Here is a 12,345-nt window from a genome sequence, read left to right as displayed (position 1 = left end):
TCTCTCTCTCTCTCTCTCTCTCTCTCTCTCTCTCTCTCTCTCTCTCTCTCTCTCTCTCTCTCTCTCTCTTATATCTTCATTCCTTATTTTATCCAATCGCGTAACATCCATCTCAACATCTTCATCTCTGCCACATTTAGCTTATGTTCATGCTCCCCTTTGACTGTCCAACACTCTATACCATAAAGCGTAGTCGGTCTGATAGTAGTGCAATAGAATTTACTTTTAAGTTTTAAGGCACTTTTTATTCACATATAAAACCAGACGCACTCTGCCATTTTGACCAACCTACTTGGATCCTATGATTTACATCATATTCAATCTCTCCATTATCCTGTATGATGCACCCAAGATACTTAAAACTCTTAACTTTTCGTAGGATGTTATCTCCAATCTTCACCTCTATATTAAGGTTTTCCCTTTGCAGGTCGAACTTATATTTCATATATTTCGTTTTGCTACGGCTTATACTAAGACCATACACTTCTAGAGCTTCTCTCCATAACTTCAACTTCTTATTTAGATCTTTTCTTGACTCTTAAATAAGGACGATATCATCGGCAAAAAATATGCACCATGGTACAGGCTCTTAGATATGCTCTGTGAGTACTTCCAAGACTAATGTGAAATGGTATGGACTTAAGGATGATCCCTGGTGTAATCCTATACCAATAGAAAATTCCTCTATCACACCACCTTGAGTTTTCACACTAGTTGTAACTCCATCAAACATGTCTTTAATTACACGAATATATGCAATCCTTACTATCTTCTTTTTTAAAACCTTCCATAAGACTTCCCTTGACACCTTACTGTATGCTTTTTCCAAATCAATAAACACCATATGTAGATTTTTTTTTATTACTATGATACATCTCCATCATCCTTCTTAACAGGTATATCACTTCAGTGGTGGATCTACCTGGCATAAAACCAAATTGGTTTTCTCTTACTTGTGTCTCTTGTCTCAACCTCCGTTCTATCACCCTTCCCCATAACTTCTTGGTATGGCTCATAAGTTTGATCCCTCTATAGTTTTTGCAACTTTGTATATCCCCTTTATTCAATCGGGATATTATCGGGTCTTACTGCCATGCCATTTTTCATCCGCTTTAGAGTCTCTTTTACTTTGAAGTCTCGAATCTTTTGATAATAGTCAAAGTTTTGATCTTCTTCCCTCGTACATAACCGACCAAGGCTCGAAAGAGTCTTTTGTCCTTCATTAAATAACTCGTAGAAGTAGCTCTTTCACCTTTCATTGATCTTCTCCTCTTGAGCCAACACCTCCCCTTCTTTATCCTTTATGCACTTAAAACTGATCTAAGTCTCGCGTTCTTCTTTCACGACTATTTACGATTCTATATATACATTTTTTCTCCTTTTTTCGTGCCTAAGGACTGGTAAAGACCCTCATATGCTCTTGTTCTTGCTTCGCAGATAGCTACTTTTGTTTCTTTCTTAACCGCCTTATATTTTTGCCAATTATCTGCATTACGACACAAAAACCACTCTTTAAAGTACACCATTTTTGTCTTTATCTTTTCTTGTACCCTCGCATTCCACCATCAGGACTCCTTGTCTCTTGGTCCTATCCCTCTAGATTCACCAAAACTTTTTTTTACTGTTCTTCTAATAACTTTTGTCATCTCTCTCCCCATCTTCTCTACGCTTCTGCTTCCATCCCACTTTGCTTCTTCTTCTACCCGTCTTAGGAAGTTTCTTTATTCTTCGTCTTTCATCCACCACCACCTCGTCCTTAGGTTCTTTGTATGATGTCTTTTTCTCAAGTTTTGTTCAACTCGAAAACTTATGACAAGCATCCTATGTTGTGTTGTTAAACTCTCTCCCGGAATAACTTTTACAAATAATGCAAATTTTCGGTCGACTCTCCTCAACAAGAAGAAGTCGATTTGAGAGCTTGTTATTCCACTCTTATAGGTTATAAGATGTTCGTCTCTCTTTTTAAAGCATATATTTGCGATGAGGAGATCAAAAGTTAAGAAAAAAATCCAAAATAATTTTATCCTCTGTATTGACCACCCCAAAACTATGACCTCCGTAAATATTTCCATACCCAGTCGCTTCTCTTCTAACATGGCCATTCAAATCTCTTCCTAAGAAAATCTTATCTCCCAAAAGTATGTCTTGGACCAAACTCTCGAGATCCTCCCAAAACCTTATCTTGTGTTGCTCTTCCGAACCCACTTGCGGTGCATAGGCACTAATCACATGAAAAGTACCTCATTCCACCACAAGTTTGATAGAGATGATCTGATCTCCCACCCTCTTGACATCCATTGTTTATCCACGATAATACCTACCCCATTCTTATTATTCACCTTTCACGTATACCAAAATTTGCGAAAACACGGGAATCCTTGCTCATTTAACACTACACCCGGACACTGATGCAGCGGCTCTTTCTCATTTGACACTGTACGCGAGCCATACAACACGTTGCTTTCGGACAACAACCTAGCTTTAGCATAATAACGTCTTTAATCCATATCATGAAAACGACTAAATTTTTATATTGATTGTCAGATCTAACACAACCTATTTTTTTATCTGAACTTGATATCGCCTATGTAACACAAGTATAATATAGACGAAGCTTATACATATAAATATGATTTGATTAAAAATTAAGTTTGATTTGATGATAAAATGTAAAGATTGGATACCCACTAAAATGCACCAACAAAAAGTCAAGTTTTGACTGGAGTGACGGATATGTGCGAAAATGAATGGGGTATGCCGGTATGGGGAGGTGCCTTAATTTGTGTGCCCTTCTTCACTTTATTCCACTCATTTTCTGGCTTGGAATTCCTTTATTATTATTTTTAGAATAATTATTTAAACAAAAAATCTAAGAGATTATTTACAATATAATTTAACTAAGTCAATTTTTTTATTTTTGATTTTAAAATTCAAAAAATTAGTATAGTAAAAAATTGTTTTTTTTAAATAATATTATATATCTAAAATATTTTATAAATTAAATTTAACCAAACTAAATAATAAAATTTAAAATAATATTAATTATAACTGATTTTTATTATTTTAGATCAATTTAATTAGATTTAATTTTTTTTAGTGACTCATTTAGTTAGATTTAATTAACAAAAAATATTTGAATATATAGTATTATTTTTTATAATAGATTTATTTTTTAATAATTAGTTAGAGTCGACTTTATTCTTAATTGATTCTCAAACAGAATTTTTATTTAAATAACCAAATATAGGAAAAGGTTTAAATTACTCTAAGGTTATCTCATTTAGTTGGAATTTTTTTATCTATATATTTTGTGTTCTCTGATTTTAATATATCTTTTAGTTGGCTCAACAGAGTAACATTCTTCTTTTTTTTTTTTTTTGGTTTCTGTTTGAAAAATAAAATAAAATAAACTTATTCTGAGTAATTTTTTAAGAAACATACATGCATCTAGAAAACAAAATCTCATGAGGTGACAATGAAATGCTCTACTACACGTGGTTGATTTTTTTTTTTTTAGTATTGAAATTTTAAGTGTGATTCACGTTAATATTATCATGTTTTTGTGTAATATGTTAATATGAGAGATAATGGGTATAAATAAAAATCATAAGTAATAATTTTATACAGGACAATAAATGGTATCAAGAGTAATTCTAATCATGTTATTTAGTCTGAATTTTGTGTTAATCTCTAATAAATCGTTCGCTTGAATTTAGGATAATTTTTGCTTTGTTTCTTTTCTATAAGAAATTGAAAAATGCTTTTATTAAAATTGTAAATGATGATTTTAAAAGAACAAAAATCACAATTTTTAGAGTGAAGAATCTCTAAGAAACAAATTATTATGAACGGTTTCTTATTATAGAAATTTCAAAAATTAAAAAAAAAAATGTATTCGTGGCGAACGATTCGCAAAAATTTGATTTATATAAGACACACCGTTTTCTCTTTATTTGTCACTTCTCTATCGTCTAACTTTATAGTCATTCTTCTTTATCATTAGCAATAGTTTTTCTTCTTGTTATGTGCTTAGTAAAAGTTAGTAAAAATTTTTTAGAAAATAATGGATAATAATGTTAGTTCACCACTTTAGTATAGTGGTCAAATTTGATGACATATGTACGTCCGAGGTGTATTATTTATGCGTAATAAAGTATAAAATTGTTTTCACTTATTTTATTTACAATTTTTGGAGCAAGTGAGTTTTACATTTCATCTAAAAAATAAAAATGACAGAAAATAAATGTATCAAGTATCAACTTAATATATAAATATAAGGGATATTGTCAAGCTAAGGTTGTATGTCTTTTTTAAGTTTACTCAAGTAGTTCAAACTATTAGAACCTCTTAAAGGTTTTAATTAATAATTTATTTTATTTTTAATTAGGTCTTATCCAATTTCTTTAGGAATTATTATTTTTTAAATTATATTAATGTTTATAATGAATTTTTTTTATAATACTAGAGGTACTAAATTTTCAAACACCTCCCAATCATTTAGGGGTGAACGCAGATCGAATTGGATTGGATATAGCCAAAATTTCGATCCGATTCGCACTAAAATCATCGGATCCAATATCCACAATTTTTAAAGTTGGATCGGATCGGATCGGATATCAGATATATTCACAAAACACAAAAATATTTTTAAAAGCTTATTTTTATTAAAAATATCAATAAAATTTATTTTTTTTTATTTTTTAAATATGTTTAATTTTAAAATAATATTAAACATATTTTTCTTAAATAATAAATTAAAATAATATAATATTTATGATAATTATTAGTTGAAATAGAATATAAAAAGAATATTTACTTATTTATTTCTTTATTTTTGCAGATACGCAAATATGCGGATACAAACACAAAATTCACAATCCGATCTGATTAGTGTGCGGATTCGATCCGAAAGTTTTGCAGATCGAATTCATATTCGCAATTCGAATCGAATTTACGGATTAGATCCGATTCATTAACATCCCTATTATTATAGGGGCTGGATCGATCGTGGTCGTTGATTGAGAAGCGTGATCCACGCATAATGCAACAAATCAAAGTCGTTTTTTGTCAATCTTCTCAATTCAAGTCGCATATTCCAGCATTTAAGAATCGTTATTAACGATTTTTTTAAGTAAGAGCAAATTCAGAAAGCATAATTGAAGATTATTACTTGACATAATGTATTATTCTATTATATTACAATATTGACAGATTACGCCATCAAAAGTTCCATATTAAAATTAATTTGCGACTAGACGTAAATACATAATTTTTAAATAGTTTCCCCATATATCCGAATAGACAAATAAATACCAGATTTCATTATTTTATTTTATGGAATTAGCTAATTGTTAAAATTTTTAATATATGCGCCTTGCAATAAATGAGTGTTTTTCTGTTTTTTATGAAGCATCTCGAATCTACAATAAAGATTTGCGAGAAGCATATCTCAGCAGCCGTTGAATGATGGCCGACTAATTAGACACCATCTCTGCCTCCAGATAAGGAAGCGAGGAACTTGTCTTTAATTAATAGTTTAATTTATTTTTTATGTATATTTATATTTTAATATATATTTTATATTAATAATTAATTTTAATGTACACATATTATAATCTAAATAATAATTAGAGTAAAACCTATAATATAATAGTAGTAAAAAGGATTGTTATGTCTATATATTTGAGTTCAAATCTTTACTCATATATTTACATTATTTGCTTTTTTTTATTTGATTTAGAGTTTTTTTTTTCTTATATTTTTTTTCAATTAACTTTTACATTTATTATTATATAAAAATACTTTAATATTTATAATAATATTATTTTTTTTGTTGTTTCTTTTCTTTTTTATTATCTTTTCTCTTACTTTTTAAATCTATTATTATATAACATACTTTAATATTTATAATAACATTAATATCTAATTAGATGATAAAAAATCAATATATGATAGAAAATGAAAGTAAATTAATTTAAAATTTATTTATTTTTCTATGATATTAAAATAATAAAATATTAAGTAAATATATTAAAATAAATATATTTTACGTGTTTTATTCACGGATATATTTTAAATTTATATAACAAAACTATTAGCACAATTAATTTATATTATATTTTTAATACTATATACTTATATAATAGACAAATATAACTTACTATCATATCAATGGTTAATAAAAACAAGTTAATTAACAAACAATTTAAAAATATATTATTTTATATTTTATTAAATCTAAAATCAAAATAAAATATAAATTTTAAATTTTTTTTATTTAACAAACACTTAATAACATTTTTTTAATAAAAAATATTAATTATAATTATATATATAATATTATATCTGGTTATATAAAATTTTAATTTTTGATGCGTGGCCATATCCAAGGACATTACTCTTGCCACCCATATTCATGTATTGTATCAATTATTACTTTCCTATTCAAAACTTAAATTCTAAATACTTTTAGTTTTAGGGGTCAATTTCGATATTAACTTGGTAAAAATGTAATTTATTAAGGGTAAAAAAAGAAAGATAAAAGAAAAAGAAGAAACCAAAGTCAAGTCAATTCAGCTACAAATTCTTCGACTTTTATTGTTAGTTAGCAAAAGGTACTATAGCCTAAGACACTGCCATCTATTAATTAGATCCTACGTTAATAACATGGCCGATTTATTAACCATAGGTTGCACGAAAGACAAAGGAAGAAAAAAAAACACAAAGTAAAGAAAAATGAAGACTGCAAGAAGATGTACGGATTCATAGGGCCCCCCTATGAGGGATTGTTGTTGCAGTTGCAGAGATAGAAAATTTAGAGAGAGATTCTGTGCAGAAGGAAGGGGGGAATTGAAAAGGGGAAGGGAAAAGAGGAACATATAATGCATATGTATGTGTGTTTGTGTGGCAGATAGAGAGGGCCAAGAGGCCCAAAAGGTGACTTAGAAAAGGACACAACACAAGATGCTTAAACATCCACAGACATTTCTCCATCATTACACACCCTAGATTTATGTTAGGAGCAACCTTATTCATTTCAACCATTAATAATTGTGTCTCTCTTTCAAAGAAATTAAATTGAACATTTATCACACAATATGGGTTTTATAAACAGAGGAGCAAATTAAAATACTATAATTATTCACAATAAAAGTAAAATCTCAAGTGCAGTCGACTTCAAGTAAAGTTGATACTTGAGGGCAGTATCAACTTAATTCATCTAACGGCCCTCAAATATCAATTTTACGTGAAGTCGACTGCATCTGAATTTTCACCCACAATAAATTATATTACTAACAAAGTAATTCATATAATAAGATAATAAATTGAAAAACATTTATAAAACATATGTTAAGTAATTATGTAAGAGTATCATTAATAAAGAATGATAATATCAAAATAAAAGTGGCAATATTCAATGGTGTATCCATGAAAATATCTATTTAGATAGTTTTGTTAAAAAAAATTAGGGTATGATAGGCAATATATATTTTTTTTGTGTAATTTTATTAGCGACACTTTTTAAAGCAGTATGATTTTTTCCAGGTAATTTTTGAAATATCACTCTAAAAAAAGAAATTTCGAAAAGAAAGAAAAATATATGCTGGTAATAAATTTTATTTAGAATAAATATCTAATTATTTTCATCAATTTTTATTTTAAACAAATTATTCCCTAAAACAATAGAAAATTTACTATAATCCTTAAAAATATTAAATAAATTAGTTCCTTATTTTTGATAAATTAGAGACTAATTAATTTTTCAGTTGTTAACAATATTAGAAACTAAATTTTCTTAAATGATCAAAGATTGAGACTTGAGAGTTTGAGTTGTTATTGTAGAAACTAGAGAGAAAAAGAAAAAACAAAATAAAGGAAAATATTGATTAATTGTTAACTAAAGAAAGTTAATTTTCAATCTTTTTCTGTAATGATTAAGGAGTAACTTATCAGTTTTATTTACTTAGAAAATTTATTAAGAACTAGTTTACTGTTTAATTTTTCTAAAAAGAACAAAAAAAAATCTTTGTTTAAATAACATTATCGGATTTATTGTTGTCCCATCTTATCTTATTAGATCTTCCTACAACCTGTTAACATCTACAGTGTGAATGATGCAATCCTATAAAAGATAAAATAGAATATAGATCCATGCCTAATTAGCTTCCTCCTTCTATTACGAAACTTCATCAGCTTTCTACCTAGTTCTTTATTTACTTTGCTAGCTAGCTTCTACTGTTGCTGTGTGACAGTGTGAGGATGGTTCTGGAGAATTTATTGCGTGTATTTATAAGGTTAAATTATTTTATTATTTTATTAAATTTATAATTAAATTTTTATACTTTTAAAAAATTTTAATTGATTTCTTCCACTAATTTTAAATTTATAATTATATCTTTTTATTTTATTAATATTAGATAAATAAAAAAAATTTAATGTTTTAGAAAAATACATGTTATGGCCTGGCCCAAACTAAATGTGGGCCGGCTCGACCCGGGCACCGCCCGATCCGAACGGTTAGGAGTAAGACGCCCGATCGCCGACCCAGACACCGAGACACGCGTCCCTGACAGCTCCGCTACAGCTGTGTAAGGGAGGTCTCGAATGAGATGAGCCTGTCCTTGCAGGGCCCACCTCTGACACGGTATAAATGGGGAAGGACCTACCCTTCCCCCAAGGTACGTCACATACCGCCTTACTCCCTTTTTCGCCTTCACATTCGACTGACTTGAGCGTCGGAGTGTCATTGCAGGTGGCTCCCCTTTTTTACTAAGAGCTCGGAACGTCGGTTTTCCGTTTCATCCTCACGACCCCTTCCGCATCACGCCCCACCTACTTGTACAGAGATCATCCCGAACTGTCCGGTACACGACTCACCGCATAATACACTTAGAAATTTTAAATTATATAAAGATCTTAGAAATATAACCATTAATGTTACGTTTTTTTATTAGCATAAATTTTTAAAATAATAATTTTATTACATGATATTAGAATTTTGTATTCGAAAAGTCAAAAATTTGATTTTTAATAAACTCTAAAAATAAGATGAATAATTTTAATTAAATTTTTTTAAAAAAAAATATAGATATTTAATTAAAAATTTAAAAACTCTATAAAGATTTATGAAATAATTTAGCCTATAATTTGATAGGATATTTTACAACTTATTCACATAGAATGTAGTTATTGTTGGGAGAAAAATATTGTGTAAATTTTTTATTCTTCTGCCTCTTGTGCCGAGATAACATGTATTTTTTTTAATTTCATTGCAATATTAAACTCAATAGTAGTTCAATCTTAACTAGGATTTAGCCCATTCAAAATTATTAGAGTTAGCAATTACTTAGCTTGATTATGATTGGGGATGGATTTAGGAATTTGATAAAGGAGGGGTGTGGTTGAAAATTAAAATATTATATAATTAATATAATATTATATATTCATTAATATATATATATATAATCATAATTAATATTTTTTATTAAAAAATACTAATAAGTATTTATTATATAAAAAATTTATCTTAAACAAATTTTTAAGATAAAGGGAACGATTATTCATCTATAAAGATGGATCTAATCCAACAAACGTGGTCTCCAACTCTACTATAAATACACTGACACCCCTTAGGTATAATTTACGTTATAATCTACAAAAATCTGCCTAAAACTCTTACTAACTTAAGTATCGGAGTCTCTTGCAGGTACTACCACCCACCTCCTCACGAGAAACTCGGACGGCGGCACCTCGGCTAAAGAACAAGTCGGACACCTCTTTAGCAGGAGTCTGGACCTCACGTTCAAGCACAAAATCCACATTTCAGGTAACCCTTAGAATATTGGCGCAGTTGTCGGAGACCTAAAAATTGACCCTTCCCGATGGCGAACGATCATTACGAAGACAGCCACAGAGCGTCTAAATCTGAACCAGAGCTTCATCATGATGATCTCATGCTTGCAATACCTCCTCCACGGGAAAGAACTCACATTTCTCATGGAGAAGGAACTTCTAGAACCCCCAATTAAGATGGATCCAGTCGGAAGTCCATCCACCGGAAGACAAAGAAGCTCCCCAGCCAGCAGAGATACTAGGTTTAGTCCATGGCCATTGTGGATGGCTAGAACAGTTTGTACAAGAGGCTGAGCGACAATGGGAAGCTGAACGAAAATTTTGAAGAGAGGTACAATGGTAAAAGGAGTTAGAAGAAAATCTCTTAAAACTGGAAGCCGACCTCCAAAGAATGAGTAACCGTACAGATCGGGAAGAAAGCCCTCTGAGAGGCGAGGATTTGTTTGTAGAAAGGATCATGCGGGCCTAAGTTTCAAGAAATTTCAAAACTCCCGATATGGATTTCTACGACGAAACGACCGATCCGAGACACCATTTCAGCAACTTCAAAAGTCGGATGTACCTAGCCGACACTTCTGATGCTACCCGATGTTAAGCATTCCCGATGATCTTGACCAAATTGGCAATGAAGTGGTTCGATACCTTACCACTTAGGTCGGTGACTTGCTTTGACGACCTGGCAAGAAAGTTTCTTACCAGATTTTCAATTCAAAAGGACAAGGTAAAGCATGCCCTGAGCTTGCAGGGAATCAAGCAAGTGGTTAGGGAGACACTTCGAGATTACATGGAGAGATTCAATAAGGCATGCTTGGAAATACAAAACCTACCCACTGAGACAGTGATAATGGGATTAGTTAACGGCCTTAAAGAAGGGTCGTTTTCTCAATCCGTATCCAAGCGACACCCATCTTCCTTGTATGAAGCATAAGAACGGGAAGAAAAGTATATAAATATGAAGGAAAACTCATGGCTGAGAGAATCGCTTTCGAGACCCAGAAAAACCCCAAAAATATCATAGCTACACTCCCCTCCGAGTCTCTCTTGTGGATTTTTACAGAGAGATATGTCACACCGAGAAGCTTTCACCTTCCCGTCCGATTAAACACAAAAAGGCAGGAAGCCGGACTGAGTATTGTGACTACCACAAACTCTATGAGCATTCTACCAACGATTGTTATAATTTAAAGAATGTCATAGAAAAGTTGGCTAGAGAAGACCGACTAGACAGGTATTTGGTGGATAAAGCAGACGACCCGAGGAAGAGAAAGAGAAGTGAAGAAAGAGGACAACAAGAACGTCCACCTTAGACTCCCGAGCGATATATACACATGATTAACGGAGGGTTTACTAGAGGGAGAGTACCCAAGTTATGACGAAAAATGCATCTTAAAGAGGTATACTAAGTTGGGAAAGATAGTAAATTTTCTGACCTACCCACCATCTCCTTCACTAAAGAAGATTCTCAAGGGATAACACCTGGTCATGATGATCCCGTGGTGATAAATATGATCCTCGCCAATGCAAACCTCCATTGAAACCTAATAGATCAAGGCAGCTCGACGGACATCTTATTCAAGCCAGCTTTTGGCAAATTTGGTCTAGAAAAAAAGGATCTAAAGGTACCCGGATAACCTCTTTGCATTAGGGGGATATGCCGATCTGACCTCTTGGATACATCTCACTATACACCACTTTTGAAAAGGGTACAAAGTCAAAGACACTGATTATTGATTACATCGTGGTTGACGTTATTTCGGCATACAATGCCTTAATAGGTTGGACAACCTTGAATCGACTGGCAGCTGTTGTCTCTACCCCCATCTATGTATGAAGTTTTCTACTACTGAGGGAATTACTACAATGAAAGGAGACCAGAAACTAACACGTAAATGTTACAATGAAAGCCTTAACTTAAAAGGTAGTCCTGGGAGAAAGGAGGTCAACATTATCAAGCTTGGTGGTATCGAACTCGGAAAGAATTACGCCCTCAACCTAGAGACAAAGTAGAAGAAGTACAAATTGGGAATCATCCTACAAAAAATAACAAAGGGGCTAACTTGGAAGAATGTATAAAAAAGCAACTCATTGACCTTTTAAGGAGAAATTCTGACCTCTTTGCTAGAAAGCCTCTGACATGTCTGGCATAGATCACGTCCTGATATCTCACAAACTAGCCGTCTACCCGGGTTCTAGGCCGATTCAACAAAAGCGCCGAAAGCTCGAGCCTAAAAGAATATAGATTGCGGAGGAACAAGTTCAGGCCCTATTAGAAGCAGGGTTCATAAGAGAGGTAAAATATCCATTGTAACTGGCCAACGTAGTTTTGGAAAAGAAACAAAACAAAAAATGGAGGATGTGCATTGATTACACCAACCTCAATAAGGTTTGTCTCAAAAATCCATACCCTCTATCCAGCATTGATGCCCTGGTTGACTTAGTCTTTGACTATCGATATCTATCCTTCATGAACACCTACTCAAAATATAACCAAAT

The sequence above is a fragment of the Arachis hypogaea genome, chromosome 9, assembly GCF_003086295.3.
Source record: "Arachis hypogaea cultivar Tifrunner chromosome 9, arahy.Tifrunner.gnm2.J5K5, whole genome shotgun sequence".
Taxonomy (NCBI): Eukaryota; Viridiplantae; Streptophyta; class Magnoliopsida; order Fabales; family Fabaceae; genus Arachis; species Arachis hypogaea.
Note: the sequence above shows the minus strand (reverse complement) of the source record.